Below are 20670 nucleotides of genomic sequence, written 5' to 3' on the forward strand. Positions count from 1 at the left end.
TTGATATGGACCATGTTTGCTTAATTTTATAGTTGCTTTTCAAGCAGACCTATGCCTTTAATTTTCGATGTGGGACAAAAACTAACACAATGTAATCCCTAAAAGTTGAAATTTATTTGAGAAGTCTTCACTATTCCAATTAGTACATAATTTTTCAATTTTAATATAACTGTTGTATAAATAAAAATTAATAATAATTTTAATGCGCTATAATTTCATTTACTTTTATATAAAGTTTAAAATTTGTGTAAATTTGGAATAAGAAAAGTTTTTAAAAAATTATTTGTACTAAACTTATAAACGATGAAAGAATTCAAAAGGAGATTAGGGACGTTCATTACTCAATGGAATTGAGTTGTTTTATGCTTCATTGCCAATTTGTTATTTTGAAATAAGTTATTGACGTTTTAAATATGTTGTTTGTCTAGCATTATGTTTACAAAGTCCTTGACACGACGCTGTAGTAGTTGTCATAAACTCTGCCTCACATAAAGATAAAGTAATAATTCGTTGTTTTTGAGATTGTCAGGTGATCAAATTCCCGTTAAGATAAAACAATATCCTTCCGATATATTTTTATTGGCTGTGTCACTAGTTAGGTTGTTGTTAGTAAAACCAATGAGTTCTTCAATTTCTCGTCTTTTTCTTAACTGAATCTCATAGCCCATTGTTCCCTTCACGTAACGAATAATGTATTTTACTGCTTGTTGGTGTAGAGTGGTAGGCTGCTCCATATATCGACTCACTATGTCAACTGCATAAGAGATATCAGGTCGAGTGTGCGTCAAGTATATGTGACACCCGATGATACACCTATACTCTTTCAGTTCCACTAAACCTTATTCCACATCCTTTCCGAGCTGCAACTTTATTTCCATTGGATATTTGTTCGAGTTGCAATCCTGCATTGCAAAATATTTCAACACCTTCTTCGCATAAGTTGTATGCTTCACCTTGATGCTATCTTTTTTCCGGTCCACCTCGATACCAAGATAGTACGAAAGTAGCCTGAGATAACTCATCTTGAACTCCTTCATCATCTGTTTTTTGAACACCTCATCACCCTTGATGCTTGATCCTATCACGATCAAGTCGTCGATGTATACGCCAACAATGAGTACTTATTCTTCATGGTTTCTCGTGTACACAACCTGATCTTGAGAATATTTTACGAAACCGAGACTACTCATTCTTTTGTTGAGGCAAGTGTTCCCCGTCCTTGATGCTTGACATAGTCCGTAGAGAGTCTTGAATAACTTGTACACATTGTGCTTTTTATTCTTGATGATGAAACTTTCAGGTTGAGAGACATGGACTTCTTCTTCAATGTCACCATTGAGAGATGATGATTTGACATCCAAGTAGTCAATCTCTCATCAACGGTGAGATGCGATGGCAAGAATTAGTCAGTCCATCATCGGTGCAAAGGTCTTCTCAAAATCAACACATTGCTTCTGCACATAGTCTTTCGCTACCAATCTTGCTTTGTGCTTGAGGATGTTTCCTTCGTTGTCTTTTTCAACTTGAAAACACAATTTAACCCAATGGTCTTGTGACCGAGTGGTATATCGGTGAACTCTCATGTTTTGTTCTTCCTGATGGACTCGAGCTCTTTCTTCATGGCCTCGTGATATGTTGTTGGCTCCTCGGTGGTGAGCAACAACAATTCATCACAATCTATCTTTACTAGTGGTGCCTTCGCATAGACATCTCGTAGGATTCCAAACTCCACAAAATTTGGTACGAGCTTATTGTTGTCGTTGCACCACTCCCACTTCTTCTCCTACTCGAACACGGCGTCTCTACTCACACAAGTTTTCCCACATGTTGGATTAATAAACATGTGTGCCTTAATTCCGTCTTCGAACTTCACATTTTCGGTAATTTTCTTGTCAAGTTCATTGAGCTTCTCTCAATGACCCGTCATATGGTTGTTTGCTTCATTATCAAGGTACCACACATCGGTGTGATTACACTCATCGCTATTTGCAAGGAGTTCTCCATGACTTTCTCTTCATTGAGCAACACCAACTCTGGTTTCTCCTTGAACGATTTTTGCACGAACTGTTCAAGGTTTATCTCTTCGTCTATGGGAAAAGCATTTGTCACCTAGGGAGGATATACAAATGTCAAAACTTGTATTGTTGTAAGCAAAGATGGGTTTGGTTTCGACAATAATAACTTAGAGGATTGGGGAAGATCGGTTAAGGTGATGATAAGGTGGTGGAAGGAATTGCAATGGTGGATGACTTGATGATGGATGAATTCAGAGTTAGAAGATTTTCTTGAATCACTTATTGAACAAAATCATATTAGCTACTTGAATGATGAGGAATTATACTATACTATTGTACAGTAAGGGTGTTTAGTTCAACTTGAAACTATCCGTATTGCAATATCAAATGAAACAAAGTTCATTGAAACCTAGTCATCATCAATTGTGATCATTCAACAATAAACCTAGTCTGGAAGCTTTATGAATTTTATTCATGTAAGGGTGTGTTTGTTTTTTCTCATTAAAGAAAAATGAGATTCCAAGACTTTAATATTATTGATGACACATCTAACCTTCTATTTTATTCATAACACTATTTTATTCATGAATGTTATTTAAATAAAATAAAAGATTAAAAAATAGATTATTATTTATAACTTTAACAAATATGAAAATTACTATTGAAATGGGTATAAATAAACGAAATACATTTGTGTCCGATAACGAAATAAGTAAATTTGTAGGATAAAAGAATATACCATGTTGGAAATCCTATGTGAAGAACATAATATATAAACTCAAATATTATATGTATATACTTTAACGTGACTCCCTCTTTAATTGTCAACCCCAAACTCTTCACATTTGTGCACATATTCTCAAGGGTGAGAACATATTAGGAACTAGTGTGTTCCACTTTATTCTTATTATTCAAAGTTCTTAAATCCATATAGTAAAAAAATGGAGTCACAATTTAAGCTAAAACTAATTTTCCAAAATCGAATTCTTGAATTAAAAGTTGGTTGATGGTTGAATACTTAATGTGATTTATGTTGTGGCTTTAAATAAGTTATATTTTTCATGTTGGTTCAATACGAATCGTCGCTTAAGATATTCAATTTGTCGCGCGATACCCATATTCATAGTCGTTCAACCAAAGTGATTTGTTGTTGGTTGTAATTTGGGTTAGCTTGTTTATAATTGCATGTGTAAGTTTTTAGAAATAAGAAATTATTTCACTAATTCATCATTTTGTGAATGTCCAAATTTATTAGGAAAAGAACTTTACAAAAGTTGTTCAACGCAAGTTATTACCAACCCTAGTTGATTCTCTGATATGAACTCCATCAGAAGTATGGGTTTAAGCAATTAAAAGTAATGTATTATGCAGATTCAACCGAAACAATAGAACCAGTGTTCATTAGAAGGGTCGAGAGATACTGAAATTGCAATGAGTGCATATCAACCTCAATTCACTTGGGCGAGGAAAGGATCTAAACCGTTTGTCCAGGTAAAACTTCACACATCTAAGAATCAATGTGATGAATAAGCCGAATCAATCATGTTTCTGAAAAACAATTCTCTCTATAGCCTGCATTACGTTCAATCAAACTAACCCTAAATTTTGTTGTGAATCAATGTTCAGATATATGATTACATAATGTCGCTATGGGCAGAGCACACTGGAGTCTAGGAGGACTGTTTCGATTTAACTGAGATGACAGGAAACCTGATTGGAATGACAAAGTTAGGTCAGGATCCTGATAGCGATAACTCAATCAACCGAAATAGTACAACTCTATGAATATGCAACAATACATGCAGGCGGATAACTTAATCAATAGAAGCAGATTTCACTTCCAAGGCAACAAAGAGATATTCATATCATACTAAGATAATAGAGGAAGAAGATGTGCATCAATAGATTGAGAGATTTGAACTAAAATTTAAAGGGGCCGCGCGAACGCAGGCCCCACTGGCACAAATTATGACACAGGCTCAACCCATAAGGCTGACCTTAAAAATACACAACATCAAAGTGCAATGATGACTGTAGATCTAGACCATGGGCCTTCTTGATCACCCATTGATCCTGTCCAGGTAAGTAGTTGTAGTGGACCATGTGTGCTTCATTTTATAGTTTCTTTTCAATTTCACTTATAATTTTCTATTTCGATGTGGGACAAAAATCAACATAATACAATCACTAACAAAGACTCAGGTCTTGTATCCGAGTTAGCATTTATTTGAACAGGCTTAGCTATTCCACTTAGTACAATCTAAATATACCTTTTAATGAATTTCTCACAAACTTCTTGATATAAAAATTAAGTTCCATAATCAGATCTCTTCATTATTCCCACATTTATTTAGTTGTAAGGCAATAAAATTTACATAGTCATAAATAATTTTCATACATTTAAAAAATTCCATACCAAATTTGAATTTCAAAAGGGTTTGAGAAACTGTTTTTTTTAAATCAAATTAAACACCTTATAACTTAATAATAATATCTAATGATAATTATTATCCATTAAGATATGAATCCAACCTCATAAAAAAAATACAAATTATTTTTATATCTTTTTAAACCAAACTCCATCTAAACAGAGATCAAACTTTATATTAAATATTAATCATTAAACAACAAAAATTTACATCAAACATCTTAAAACACAAAGTTCTCATATTCTCTGTCTCTTGACTTCTCCTTATTTTCTCTCATTCTTCTGTGCCATCGATAAACACTTCACTTCTCCGTTCATTGACATTCTACAAATCTCTATTAGGACTGCATAGACGTTGAACCTTTTGAAGGATAACATTGCAACAGTCTTCGATAACTCTGTCTCATATCAAACGTATCTGTATTATTCCGGATTGAATAACCTGACAAAAGATTAAAACAAAGAAATTGTTAGAAGATTTTTGAAAAGAAAATTAATTTACATTAATCAAATTATAACTATTGTACCTTAACCATGACATCTATGCCCAGTCAAGAAGATACATTGCCTGCAATTTCAAAATTAATTAAAGATTGAGAAAACTTGGTAAAGATGTTATATCTATATTGATCAAACATAAAAAGAATAATAAATACCACTGAATAAACACCATTTTTTTGTGTTGTGTAAGATGCTATGCATTGCAACAGTGCAACTACATTACATATTCAATTGGATAGAGTTTGGTAAGACCGGGTGGTGACAAACCACAGTATATGACTAAAATTTCCTATACAAAAATGATTTTGTTGTGAGAAATCTTAATCAAAGAGTTATCCTAAAACTGTAAAAAATAAAAATAAAAATAATTACCTGCAACACAACACCAAACTCAAATCCTATTTGAAGATGGATCAAGCAAGTTATCCTATATATCCCATCGTAGACATAAAACGTAACAGATCTACTTACATTACATTTGAATCGAATGACTTCGATTTCCACACCGTATTGAAAATGTGTTTGAATCTTCATCACCCAACCGATACAAATAATCACATTACCAGAATCTTTATCGTCTTTGTATCTGATACTTTTCGAAACAAGGGTTTCGAAGAAGACTAAATTTGAAAGGAAATGATAGAATGAAAGATAAAAAAACTTAGATAGGGAAATCAAAATATGTAGGTTTCTTGTGAGACCTTGTTCACGTTTTATAAGTCCGTCTGTGTATAAAATACACTTTGAGTCCTTAAATTACAATGAACTTTTAAATTTATGCCAATTTAACACTAACCTCAAACTTAGAATAAAAAATATACAAAACCATATTATTTGATGTGGATGGAGGATACATGCCGTTAGAGAGTTGATTTTATTGGCATATTTATCCAACTTTTATTTTTTTTAACATTTAAAAAAAAAAGATATATATTATTTTAACATTAAAATTAATAAAAACAACTTCATTGAATTGGTTAATTAATTTACTTACAAGACTCAAACCTTAATAAACATTTTATTTATTTATTATTATTTTTTCATGACCCTCTATGTTATCAAACTAAAAATTATTATTTAAGTTGAAATTCATTTTAATCAAGTTAAATTATGTTAGGTTGAAAATAAATTTGTTGGGTGAGCTAATGGGTTCTGAATTCTTTGAACAATGACATCAGAATGACTTGTTCCTTTTTTTATTTATCAATATTTTCTCTTTTTCTATATCTATTTTTTCTTAATTTTGTATAATAATCACGAAAGTCATTAAAATAAAAAATTGGAAATGAATTTATTTTGTTTGTTATAAAATTATTTGCTATGCTCAATTATTAAAATCAAATTGTATTTAGATGATGAACAAATTAAAGTGTGATTTCTTTTGTGTAATTTGATTAAATTGTTTTTATAATCATGATTCATATATAATTTTATATCATTTTGATTCTTGTAATGGGTAAAAAAATTTCTTCTTCTTTGAATTATGGTCAAATAAAAAAATATGATAAATATGTTCACTTTGTGTATTATAGGAGAAATAGTCTATTAATTGTTTGAAGGTTATATTGTATGTTATTATTATTATTATTTTAACTTTAATTTGAAATAAAATCAAACATAAAGTAATAATTTAAGAAAAAGATAAATTTATTAATGGTCACATTTCTACTGACTTTTCATTTATAAAATAAAATCATTAAAAATATTTAATGGGTTTTCATTAAATACATTATGTTTAATATTTATAGATTTATAGTAAAAACACTTTTTGTTTAGAAATAATGAAAAAAAACGAGAAAAGCACTTCAATTAATGTCCTTTTAAAAAAAAGGTAAAAGCACTCTAATGTAAAAAACAACAGGTATATTATTAAATATTATAAATATCAATCTTTTAACAACATTAATATCCTAAATTATTTAGCCAGATTTAATACATCCAAATGATATTCCATTTTACTTTTAAGATTTTCAACAATAACTCATTTTACTTTTAAGATTTTCAACATCCCTTTTCAGATTGATTTAAATTGTTAAATATCAAATTAATATTAATATTAGAAGAAAGTGATTAGGTGAATATAAAAAAAAGTGATTTAGTTAGTTATTATTTAAGAGAAATAATTAATTAATAACTCAGTTAATTTTATCTATTATATTATATTATATTATATTATATTATATTATATTATATTATATAAAAAGATGCCCTCAAAAATGAAAAAAAAACCAACTAAAAAAAGCACGTTAGTCCAGGAAAAAAACAAATTTCCTGAATTACGGTTAACAACAACGAAAATTATAGCCACAAAAAACATTAAAAAATAAAACGTAAGTTTTTCTCGGACTAATTCTTGTTCCTTGGCCCAAATCAAAGCCGCATTCGAACACATATCACATTCATTAATCCATAATGTCTTTCTTTTTTACCTTGCGCCACATCTTCCAATTTGAGCCTATTGAGAAGGGAAATCCTTACATGTTCTTTGTTGATGTTCTTTGTTGTCAAGATCAAATTGACACAAATCCCTTTGAAGTTCGACCAAATCGAAAGCAAAAAGTTTGTCAAGTGTTGTTTTCTAGTTTTGACGTTAAAAAGTCTTTGATCCCTACTCCAAGTTTTGTTACGAGCCTACGAGATTTGAGATGTTGAAATTTCTAAAAAAAAAGATTAATTGATGGATCTACTTTACACACTGCACTCTACCCCATTTCAGCAAGAGTGATGAAACTATTAACCATAAGCCATTTATTCTCTTCTCCCAAAGAAGGTTAGGAGTATTTTGAGAAACTTCATTTTGGGGAATCAATGATAAGGTGGAAAAAAAGTGAAGTGGGCACCGGTAAAAAAGGGCCATTACCGAGAATTTATATTCTCGGTAATGGTCCTATATATGTCGGTATAGATATAATACCGAGAGTTTGGGTAACTCTCGACATTCGTTGGTATTGCAATTTTTGGTAAATCTAATTAGGTGTTTACCGAGAAATTTTATAAATCTCTCGGTTTAGATACTAGAGAAAAAAAACGAGAGTTATTTAAAAACTCTCGGTTTTTCCTTACAAGAAAACCCGAGAGTTATTTGAAAAACTCTCGGATTTTTCCTCGCAAGAAAAACCGAGAGTTATTTGAAAAACTCTCAATTTTTCCCTTCCAAGAAAAATCGAGAGTATTTCAAATAACTCTCGGGTTTTCTTGTAAGGGAAAAACTGAGAGTTTTTCAAATAACTCTCGGGTTTGAAAAACCGAGAGTTTTCCAAATAACTCTCGGTATTGCATCTATAAATGTCTCAAATAAGGTGATCATTTTGTGCGTAACCAAAACCTGTTCAGGCAAACCAATACATATACAATAATATTCATAAACCAAAAGATCATTATAATTCCAAAATTCTAAACCAAACTCAATCATCCAAACAACCAGTCATTAGTCGAACCAAAACATTTACAATTGTTCAAAAATTATAATGTACTAACTAGCTGGGGGGAGGGGTTGTCATTAAGAATTCAATTTGTTGTTCATATTTCTCCATTCTTTGCGTCATTTGCATCCTCTCCGCTTCCATTTGACTCTCCCTTAGCGATCTTTCTATATCTCTCTTTTCCATTTCACTAATCATTTCCGCTCTTTCTATATTTCTCATTTGAATTTCCTCCATTGTCAACGCCATGTGTCTCACATCCGCCTTTATCTATTCATTCTCCTCCAACAACCGATCAATGGATCGTTGAGAATTGTTGCTACTCCGACGATCCTCTTGTGTGGGTCGGACGCCAGATCCCATACCGATCATTATCCCATGCATTTGGCGTCCGAACACTTTCTTCGTCAAGTCGAAGTCAAAGATATTTGGTACATTGCTTCTTACTTCCTCCATCTCTGCCTGCACATTTGAAATTAATTTTCATTTATATAAATAAGCTATATATAATTTTATTAAAGTCAATTAACTTACAATCTTCTCTTGCGCTCGTTCGTCTGGTATCGGGTTGGGGTTTTCTTTTGTAGCTTTTGGGGTACGGGTCCTCTTGAAAACTTCAACGATAGAGGGGGTTCGTCTTATTTCACCCGCCTGTTGAAATAAATGATTTATGAAATTAATAACATCAATAATAATCAATTCATTCACAAACTAAATCTAACATCAATAATAATCAAACCTAAAACTAACATCAATAATAATCAATTCATTCACAAACTTAAATCAAACCTAAATCTAACATCAATAATAATCAAACCTAAAACTAACATCAATAAAAATCAATTCATTCACAAACTTAAATCAAACATAAATCTAACATCAATAATAATCAAACCTAAAACTAACATCAATATTAATCAATTCATTCACAAACTTAAATCAAACCTAAATCTAACATAAATCAAACATAAAACTAACATCATTCAAACCTAAATCATAAATCTAACAAAATCTAACCTAAATCTAACATAAATCAAACATAAAACTAACATCAATCAAACTTAAATCTAACAAAATCTAACTTAAATCAAACATAAAACTAATATCATTCAAACCTAAATCTAACATAAATCAAACTTAAATCCAAGAAACGGTAACATAAATCAAACCTAAATCTAACCATATAATATAAATATAATTAAACTAACCTAGAAGTTGAAGAGAAGAAGCATGACGGCAGGCAGATCGATGACGAGCTAGAGACGCGGCGACGGATAGATCGACGACGAGCTACAAGCGGCGGAAGGATCAATCGACGACGTGAACGTGGGCGGCGTTGGGCGTGGGCGACATTGGGCGTGGGCGGCATTTGTCGTTATCGGCGTGGATCGTCTTTCGGGTGAGCACGACTGCCGATCGGGAGAAGAGGAGAGGGAAGAAGCGGGCGATAGTGATCTGGAAAGGGAAATATGTTTTTTTAATTAAAAGGGGTTTTACCGAGAGTTTTAAGTATAACTCTCGGTTTTGACCCTTTCATATTTCCGAGAGTTTTAGGTATAACTCTCGGTTTTGACCCTTTCATATTTCCAAGAGTTTTAGGTATAACTCTCGGTTTTGACCCTTTCATATTTTCGAGAGTTTTAGGTATAACTATCGGTTTTGATTTTTAATATTTCCGAGAGTTATGTATAACTCTCGGTTTTGGTTATTTTTTCCGAGAGATATGAGTAAATCTCTCAGTTTTGATGGATCTCACACAAATTTTAATAAAAGAAAAACTGAGAGAATTGTGTATATCTCTCGGTTTTGACCTTAGATTTTTTAACTTAAAACATCAACAACACACATTCATCTATTTAAAACACAACCTAATTATCATTAAACACATCCTTTTTATAATCAAACTCTACACATAATCTTATTATCATCAAACACAAACATATATATTCCTTTATATAATCAAACACAATCATATACATTTATAAAATTAATCACAATCCATACACTTCAAAAATAACACATACTTTATTAGCTTAGTTAGGAGTTTAGACAAGCTATTTAAACACCAAGTAAATTAAAATAAATGAAGAAATCAAAAAATAAATAAGTCAAATACCGAGAGATATACCTATAACTCTCAGTATTACCATTCAAAACCGAAAGATATTTGAATATCTTTCGGTATTTCACTTCTTCATTTTTTAATTTAATTGGTGTTTAACTTTCTAATTAGCTTGAACAATATTAATTTAACACATTTCATATTACATAATCCCCACACATCTAATAACCAAACTCTACACACATCCTTAATATAATCAAACACAAAACATACACTTATTTATATAATCATACACAATCATATACATTTATATAATTAATCACAATCCCTACTCTTCACAAACAACACACACTTTATTATCTTAGTTAGGAGTTTAAACAAACTAATTAGAAAGTGAAACACCAATTAAATTAACAAATGGAGAAGTGAAATACCAAAAGTTTTCTAAATATCTTTCGGTTTTGAGATGTCAAAACCGAAAGATACTTAGAAATCTTTCGCAATTATCCTCTTCCCAACACTTAGAATTATTTTCAGTGTTTTTGGGGAAAAAGTCAAAACCGAGGGTTTTTTGAAAAACCTTCGTAATAACCCCCTTCCCAACACTTAGAATTATTTTCAGTTTTTTGAGAAGAGTCAAAACCGAGGGTGTTTTGAAAAATCTTCGCAATTACTCATTTCCCAACACTTAGAATTATTTTCAGTTTTTTGGAAAAAGTCAAAACCGAGGGTTTTTGAAATACCTTCCAATTACTCATTTCCCAACACTTAGAAGTATTTTATTTTTTTTTGGGGGGGGGGGAACAGTCAAAACCGAGGGTTTTTTTGAATAACTTTCGCAATTACCCCTTCCCAACACTTAGAATTATTTTCAGTTTTTTAAAAAGAGTCAAAACCGAGAGTTTTTTGAAAAACCTTTGCAATTACCCATTTCCCAACACTTAGAAGTATTTTTAGTTTTTTTGGAGAAAAAATCAAAACCGAGGTTTTTTTTTAAAAACTTTCGCAATTACCCCTTCCCAGCAATTAGAATTATTTTCAGTATTTTGAGAAGAGTCAAAACCGAAGGTTTTTTGAAAAACCTTCGCAATTACCCATTTCCCAACACTTAGAATTATTTTCAGCTTTTTTGGAAAAAGCCAAAACCGAGGGTTTTTTGAAAAACTTTTGCAATTACCCCTTCCCAACACTTAGAATTATTTTCAATTTTTTTGAGAAGAGTCAAAACCGAGGTTTTTTTGAAAAACCTTCGCAATTACCCCTTCTCAACACTTAGAATTATTTTCAGTTTTTTTGGGAAAAAAGTCAAAATCGAGGGTTTTTTGAAAAACTTTCGCAATTACCCCCTTGCCAACACTTAGAAGTATTTTTAGTATTTTTGGGAAAGTCAAAACGAGAGTCTTTTGAAAAAACCTTCGCAACAACCCCATTCCTAACAATTAGAATTATTTTTCAATTTTTTTGAGAAGAGTCAAAACCGAGGGTTTTTTGAAAAACCTTCGCAATTACTCATTTCCCAACACTTAGAATTTTCAGTTTTTTTTGGGAAAAGTCAAAACCGAAGGTTTTTTTGAAAAACTTTCGCAATTACCCCCTTCCCAACACTTAGAAGTATTTTTAGTGTTTTGGGGAAAAGTCAAAACCGAGGGTTTTTTAAAAAACCTTCGCAATAACCCCCTTCCTAACACTTAAAATTATTTTTCAGTTTTTTTGAGAAGAGTCAAAACCGAGGGTTTTTTGAAAAACCTTCGCAATTACCCATTTTCCAACACTTAGAATTATTTTCAGTTTTTTTGGAAAAAGTCAAAACCGAGGATTTTGGAAAAACCTTCGCAATTACCCTTTTGGGGAGAGTCAAAACTGAGGGTTTTTTGAAAAACCTTCACAATTACCCTTATCCAACACTTAGAATTATTTTTAGTTTTTAGGGAACAGTCAAACACGTGAGTTTTTTGAAAAACTTTCGGTGAAAACTCATATCACTGAAGGTTTTATACACTTCTCGGAATTTATTTTTAATAACGAAAGATTTATTCCTCTCGGAACCATTACTGAGAGTTTTAAAACTCTCGGTAAATTCTGTCGGTAAAGGTTCGTTTTTCACTAGTGGGGGTGATGTGTGTAAACCAAAAGAAGGTGGAATCAGATTGAAAATTTTTATCGAATGGAATAAGGCTCTCACATTAAAGCATCTTTGGGCGTTAGAAAGAAGCAAGATTCGTTGTGGGTGAGGTGGGTACACTCAAGGTTTATGAAGAATGAAGTGAGTTTTTGGACTTTCAAGATTAAACCGGCATGGCTTGGTCGCTTAAGAAGATTCTCAAGCTTAAGGATAACCCTATACCTTTTTTTGATATCCGGTTAAGTGATGGTCTAGGAACCTTGTTTTGGCATGACTCATGGTTTGAATCTGCCTATTTTTCTTAAGGTAGAATTTGGTGGGGTGCAGATAAGAGTATTGGTTCCTCGGTTCGTGACATTCGGGATGGAGAATGGAATACACTTCTGAGGCGTATTCCGGAAGGTGTAAGGATTCTCAACTTCATACAATCGATGCAATTTAATGACACAAATGACTCACATATTTGGAAGGTGGAAAGAGACGGAAAGTTCATTTTGAACTTAACTTGGGAGTCTATTCGCGAGAGGGGGGACAATGTGGGATGGTTTCATGTTGTATGGTCCACTCAGTGCCGGCCAGCAATGTTGGGCTGCCATAGACCCACATTTTTTAACTCATTAATACAAAAATTTTGTTTTAAATAAAGAGAAGATGAAAAGTGTCTACCTCGAACACTTTCGTTTGGAAACACATCATTTTCTTTTATGATCTTAATTGGACCTCGAACAACTAACATTATCTTCATTTTGTCGTTAATACTTCCTCACATTCCCGGATCGTAGATCACATCTTTAATAACACATTTATCCTCGTAATCCTTGTTAACAGCTTCCTCTTCCTCATCATTTTCTCCATCAATACATTTTTCTTCTTTCTTATTTTCTTCATTAACACCTTGATATTCATTTTTTTCCTTGATATTCATTTTTTTCCTTGATACATTGATCTCTAATATTCTCCTTTGTAGGTGGTTCAAAACCTCATATTGAAAATTATCATCTTCTTTATTATCACATTCATCTCTAATGACATTATTTTCTTCATCACTTATTTCTTTATCTCTAATAGTGTCATTTTCTCTATCACTTATGTCTTCATCTCTAAGACTCGAACTCAAAGGGATAGAACTTTGATTTTTTTGCATTAAATAATTTAAAAATCGAGCACACCAATGACTTTGTCATTGCATCATTTCGTCGCTTAATTCTTCTATTATAAGATCTAGAAGTTTGTTTTTGAAATGAACGTCACTCTATTTTGATTTATATTCTTTGTCATAACTCAAAAAATACATATATTAAAATAATTAATTTTTTTATAAAAAATAGTAATTCAACAAACATGTTATGACATTATTTATATATAACATAATTTTAAATCTTAATTTATAAACTTATAATTTAATAACTATCATATTAATTACTAGTTTTCTAAGTAACGGAGATTAAGTATTTTAAAATTAAATTTCTAATTTCCTTGGATTGATACTAAATAACTAAAATCTATCATAAACATTAAGTATTAACAATAATATATTAATTACTAATTTACTAAATACCTAATTCAAAAAATCAATATAGTTATAATAAAATAGTTAAGTATATAAATTAAAATATGATTAAAAAAATAACCTTAGAAAATTTGAGAACTAATTCAAAAATTAGAAAAAATTTAATAATGTTAAAGTATATTATGTAGAATTTATAAGTAAGTATAAGAAGTTTATATAATTTATAAGAATATATTAATTTAAGTAGTTTATAACATTTAAAAGAAAATATATTAAATTAAGAAATTAGAAAAAAATAGTATAAAATAATTAGATTGTGATGGTCATGCTTGAAAATATAATAATAAGATTATAGAAAAAGAAAAAGATAAAGAAAAAGATAAAGAAAAGGTAAAAAAAAAAGTTACCGTTTAAAAGGAAAAAAAAAGGTAAAAAATATTACAGTAATTTTTTTTTTAATAAGAATTCGGCTGCCCAGGGGGTGGGTCTTCCCTAGCCCTTGGGCCGGCCCCTGGGTCCACTAAGATCATTCTGAGGTAACAATTCGTGTTGTGGTTGTTGTTTAGGAAGAGGCTCTCAACTAAGGATCATATTAAATGTTTCATGGATATTTCGAATACTAATTGCATACTTTGAGAAAGAAATGAAGAGACGATGGATTATTTATTTGGTGGTTGTCCGTTTACATTCAAGTTATGGAGAATATTTACAAAAGCTATGGAGTTAGCATTTCTTACCCTCGGACTTGCAATTCCCTTGTTCGTACTTGGAGACAAATTCCTAAAAGTGAGCAAAATTGGTGTTTATGTCAAAAATGGGGAATTGATTATGATGAAGTCACTCAATCTAACAACTTCAATGCGAGATTATAAACTTATTATTATTGTTTGAAAAGTTGTAATTCATTTGTTTGTATGCTTTATTTGTGGTTATTCATTTGGTTGTTATTTTCAGTTTTTAAAAAAATTAGAGCAAATGTTTGTTTTGTTATAATTCATGAACTCATGTAGGTTTTTTTCTCCTTTTTGGGATTTTTTAATGAAATGACTTTGTCGTTCCACCCCAAAATAAAGTCATTTATTTTTTATCATATATTTTTTACCGTGGCAAATAAATTCAACTTACTTTGTGGGGGTAATGCAACAACAAGTTTTGATTTACCTAATCATTGTGACCAAATTCGAATATAATTGTGATTGTTACAAGTTTATTGGTCAAAAATTATAACCATAGTCGCTTTGCATTGTAATTTTATCTATATTTTTTTCTATGTATGTATCTCATAAAATTTGTGTGCTTTGTAGGGTGAATTTGTACTTTTTTCAACTTCAACTGCTAAAATTTATTAGTATATTCATCTATCGAAAATTTACTAACTACTAAAAAAGTTGGCTTTTAGCGATTAAAAAATGTTTAAAAAATACCTTTGTTGTTTGTGGAAACTATTTTTGAGAAGTGTAATGACTTAAATAAATTAGTATTATTATTATTATTATTGACTTTTGGAATGTGTTCTCAAGCTATGTATTGCAAATTTGAATATGATCCAAACTTTTAAGATATTAGGTGAGAGTTGAAAGAGTGTGTTACTATTTTTCATAGATTTTGTTATTCTTAAATCTTAAATGGTATTGTGTTTATTGTTTGCTTTTTATACGTTTTACACACTTAAGAAAACTTAAGACCGTCTTTAAACCAAAGACTTACATACCAAAACCCATTTTGGGTTTGAAAGCTCCAATTCACCATCAAACCCATGTGCATACTATGTTTTTATGTTTTTTTATCAATTTCTTTCTCTCTTATGCGTTTTCACTGTTTATCCACCAAAATAATTATTTTATATATATTTCATTCATTGATATATTTTAATATTTACGTATTGAGTTTAAAGTTATAGGTTTAATTTTATTTTTCTATATAACTTATTTATATATTACTTGTTTATATAATTTTTTTTATATTATTTTTTAATATATTATTTTTTTATTCATATAATTTATTTATTTATATATATGTAATTATTTTTTTTATAATTTCTTTGAATTAAATAGAAAAAATATTAGTGTTTAATTTGTAAAATTTATAAATATGTAAATAGTATTAAAAATGTTAAAAAATTGGTAAGAAAAGGAACATTCTGAAAATATTCTTTTAGTTTGAAAATGAGTTTTTGAATTAGAGATTAATTACTGTTTGATGTGACGTTTATTGCATTTGAATTGAGTGTGAGAATATGATTAAGGGTTGGAGATGGCCTAAGATATATATTTTGTTCGCATTTTATGACTAAGTTATTTTTATTATTTTTAACAAATTTATTTGAATTGGTAATTTTTATCCTTCCTGCGAATTTAACACTAGTGTTAAATAAATATAAAGATGTGTTAAACGATTCAAATGTATTAAACGGATAAAAATGTATTAAGCGGGTGAAACGTGTCTAACGGATAAAAATATATTAAACGGATAAAAAAATATATTATACAGATGCAAAATATGTCTAGCAATTTAAAATATATTAAACCAAACAAAAACATATTAAATGAATAAAAAATAATAAATTAAAAATATGGACAAGATTGATTAAGTAAATTTATTTGGTCCAAAAACTACAATTTTATTTGTGTTTATCCAACTCATATAACAATTTTATTTGTGTTTATCCAACTCATATAATTATTAAATAACATAAATGGTATAAAATTACTTTTGGGTTTAATTGATCTATGTAATTTTTTGTTTTTTTTAATACTTTTAAAATATATAGGAATGTAAAATTAACATAGCTTAGTTGTTAGTTATTATTTTTTATTAGATAATGACTATAGGACCATAGGCTATTAGCTTTAAGTCTGCCCTGAGTTGAATATCAAATGAATAATACATGTTGACTTTACTCGTTTAATCAACATACTTGTAACTATTTTTCTCAAAAGTTAATAAATTGTAACTCTGAAAGTGAAAAATAAAAAATTGTGGCTTTAAAAATTAAAAAAAATTATATTAATTATAAGCATAATATATATATATATATATATAATTGTAATTGTTATTATCGAAATTAAGGCATTAATTTAAATATAAAGAGAAAAAAAAGTTAGGAATATGGGAGGGATAAAAAAATAAATTGAGACAAAAGAATTAATAATTTTACCAAGGGATATTAATATAGTTGTGATTTTTAGATAACTACAAACTACAAGTTGTATTGCATAGGGTTATCCTAAGATAAACCTAAATCCAAAACCCTAACACACATCTAAACAAATAGTTAGACTTTTGGTTGGAGATTTGGATCTTCCTTGTTGATTTTTCAACACCATTAGTTGGTTACATAATAAGCAACCAAATCTATTTCTTTTTGTATGCATTCACTCTTTATTCAGGAGTCATATATGGGTGATAGAGTTCATAATAAGTCTTTCATCTAAAGTATAGATATTAAGAGTGACAACTAATTAAGTTGTTTGAACTATCATCTAGATATGTAGAAGAGTTAATAATATAGACCATAATGTTTCTGAATCCAATGCCTTAGACATCTATTTTACATATAAATATTCCAATTGTCTTTATAAAGATATCTTTATTTTTTGTTATTGTATTTGTATATCTAAATTATTTCTTAGATGTGTAATTATAAAGTCCAAGATAAAAAAAAAATGGAATAAGTAAACGATTGTGATGAACTAGTCCCAATGTTCCCATGTCAAGAGCGTGCTCGGTTTGTAGTTATTTATAAAATATTGATTTATTTAAAAAAGTTGAGTAATGTTGATTTTAAAAGGTTTTATTATTCTTTTAATAAAAAAACTTTAAAATATTAATATATAACAATAAAATAATATTATTTTTAAATAAAATATATTTTATATTTTGATTAATGAATTAAATAATTAAATTAATAAAAATGAATAGAACCATGTTATTATATGGTTAAATTTAAGAATAAAACAACAAAACAATTCCTAAGTTTGATGTTATTATTATATGATTGAATTTAAGAATAAACAACAAAATAATTTCTAAGATTTTATTTAAATTAGTCATAGTCATAAGAATGATAAGATTTGGGCCTACTAACGTGCATATATTTTGTTCCTTGACTGGACCAATTCATTGTATTTGTTAAAATCAAACATCAATTAATTTTGTTCATGCTAAAAAAAAACTAAAAATGTGTGGTTTTTCATTTGTGTACACGTGCTCTAGAAATAGTTAAACATGTTAATATTAGGCTGTCAAAATTGTGTCCCACAAATTGAAGTGTTAAAATTGATAAAATCACGAGTTCATATATGGATAACCTTTATAACAACGATGATATTATCGACTTTTTGAGAAACACTTGAGATTGTAAGAAACTATGATATGATAAAAGAGATAGTTTTTAGAAATCTTTATTGTTATAGAATAACAATGACTCAATATGTTGTTAAGATATAATATATTAACCATTGTAACGATAAAATTAGTTAAAATTATAATTTTTGCACTAAGCATGCATGTTTCATCAACCATCTTCCTATCAAGCTATTATCGTATTAATTTATTTCATTATCTTTGAATGTGTTAAAATGCTATATCATATTTTACAATATTGGTTTGATTCAACTTACCTCCTTTTGAATTATGAATTCAAGTTTCATGAGTAATTTATTTGTTTTAATAAAATGAGTTGATACATGTAACTTGAAAAACAAATTGTTGAAATTTAATTTATTTGTATTAATAAAATATAATAGAGGAAGTGAAAATAGTATTGTTTAAGAGGATTCAATTTATATGTTAAATTGAGACGTTTAAGTGAACAGGCCGAGACATAAAGGTATGCGATTAGAGTTGGGCATTTGGCCCGACCCAATTGCGCCAAAGGCATGTCGTGCACGGCTCATGTCGTGACTATTATAGACTATTATTAATGTTTACAATTTGTATGATTTTGTTGTCCTAAGACTGCTAGTGACTATTGTTAAAAAAGAAAAAAAAATGATTTTCATTTTATTTGTATCATATTTTTAAGTCATATAACAAATTTAATATATTTCAAATTAAGATTTATTATTTTAATCATTTTCTATATATAATACTTATACACAAAACGTGTCTTCGGTCCTCCGTTGTACCTTACCAAGGCATTTGTGTCGTCGGCTCATGGTCTCGTGTTATGCCTTTGACCATGACTTTCTATCATGTCGTTACCGAGCCATTTGTGCCGTCGGCTCGTGGTCTCGTGTTGTGCCTTTGACCATGACTTTCTATCGTGTCGTTACCTAGCCATTTGTGTCTTCGACTCGTGGTCTCGTGTTAATGCCTTTAACCATGACTTTCTATCACGTCGTTACCGTGTTTATAAGTTCTCAACCAGGCGAAACAAAACTGTGTGCCTCTGTAAGCAGTATTATATTCCTATAAAAAATAATAATTAATAAAATAGGGGAAGGTGGTCAGAGATATACGGCCAAAAAAATTAAATGACAAAGAAAGTTTATATATATGATGTTACTGACTAATTAGTCCCCACAACAATCGATCATACACGTTGATTCGTTTAGTCAGATGCCTGGCTGTCGGTGTATGCATGCTTTACATCTATAACGTTAATAAATAATTTTGCATGTCGTTTGTGTGCAGTGAAAATGTCACAAGAAAGTAACATTTCAATAAAATAAAACAAAACCAATTTTCATTCTGTATTAGCCCGTCCATGCTGATCAACACGTGGCCAATCATTGTAAAGGTTAACCTATACGTGTTCTTTCTCTAATTCACATTATGTAAAATAATTTGTTTCTTATGAACGGTTATATTCTTCCAACAAATAAATAACTATTTTTTATATATTTTTATTAAAAATGTTTTAGTAAAAATAAAAAATTCACTGTCACGGTAATATTTTTCAAAATTTGAAAGTATCTAATAATTACTGTTTTGTCATCTCTTATTTATTTAAGTATTTTTTATTTTACAATAAGTTATCATGACACTTTTGTTTAAGACATTCTTAATAATAACCTAATTTATACCATTTTCTCGTTCACCCATGATTTTAAAAACTTGCATATATTTATGAACTCTTTTGTTTAAGATATCCCGATTTACTTTAATTCACGATTCTACTTAATAATACCCTAATTTATACAATTTTCTCATTTACCCACAATTTGAATAGAATGTTTATTTTTCTACTTACATATTTACGATAAATATCATGTTTTCAAATATGATTAGAGTAAAGCTAATGCTAGCCTAAATATGTAGATTGGATGAAACCAAGTTTATATTTCTTTGTATTATCATAATTCATAACTATTTCATTTACAAGTTAAAAAAAAACAAACCAATTAACAAAAATAAATTTAAATAATTTGTTTACCATTCTCTCCATAATCATATTAGGGAAATTATTTTATATTAAAGACTTTTCTTCTTCCACTAAATAATTTTTTTTTATTTAAAATTTACCACTCTCTTTCCCCCTCTCTCTCTATGCCACTAACTAACAAACTTCCCCCACTATATTTCACTCTCTTTCTCTCCTTCTTCTTCCCCTGTCTCTGAAATTTTATGAACAGTTCTCTCTTCTTTGAAATTATCAATTTCCATC

The 20670-nt window shown here is 29.5% G+C and overlaps 1 non-coding gene across 1 annotated transcript; it reads right to left on the reverse strand.

The window, feature by feature from the left end:
- Positions 1–3944: 3944 nt before the first annotated feature.
- On the reverse strand, positions 3945–4104 carry LOC124933248. The gene has a single exon (XR_007098945.1). It is a non-coding gene; the product is annotated as a U1 spliceosomal RNA (small nuclear RNA).
- Positions 4105–20670: the final 16566 nt, after the last annotated feature.

Source organism: Impatiens glandulifera, chromosome 3, assembly GCF_907164915.1.
Source record: "Impatiens glandulifera chromosome 3, dImpGla2.1, whole genome shotgun sequence".
Lineage (NCBI taxonomy): Eukaryota > Viridiplantae > Streptophyta > Magnoliopsida > Ericales > Balsaminaceae > Impatiens > Impatiens glandulifera.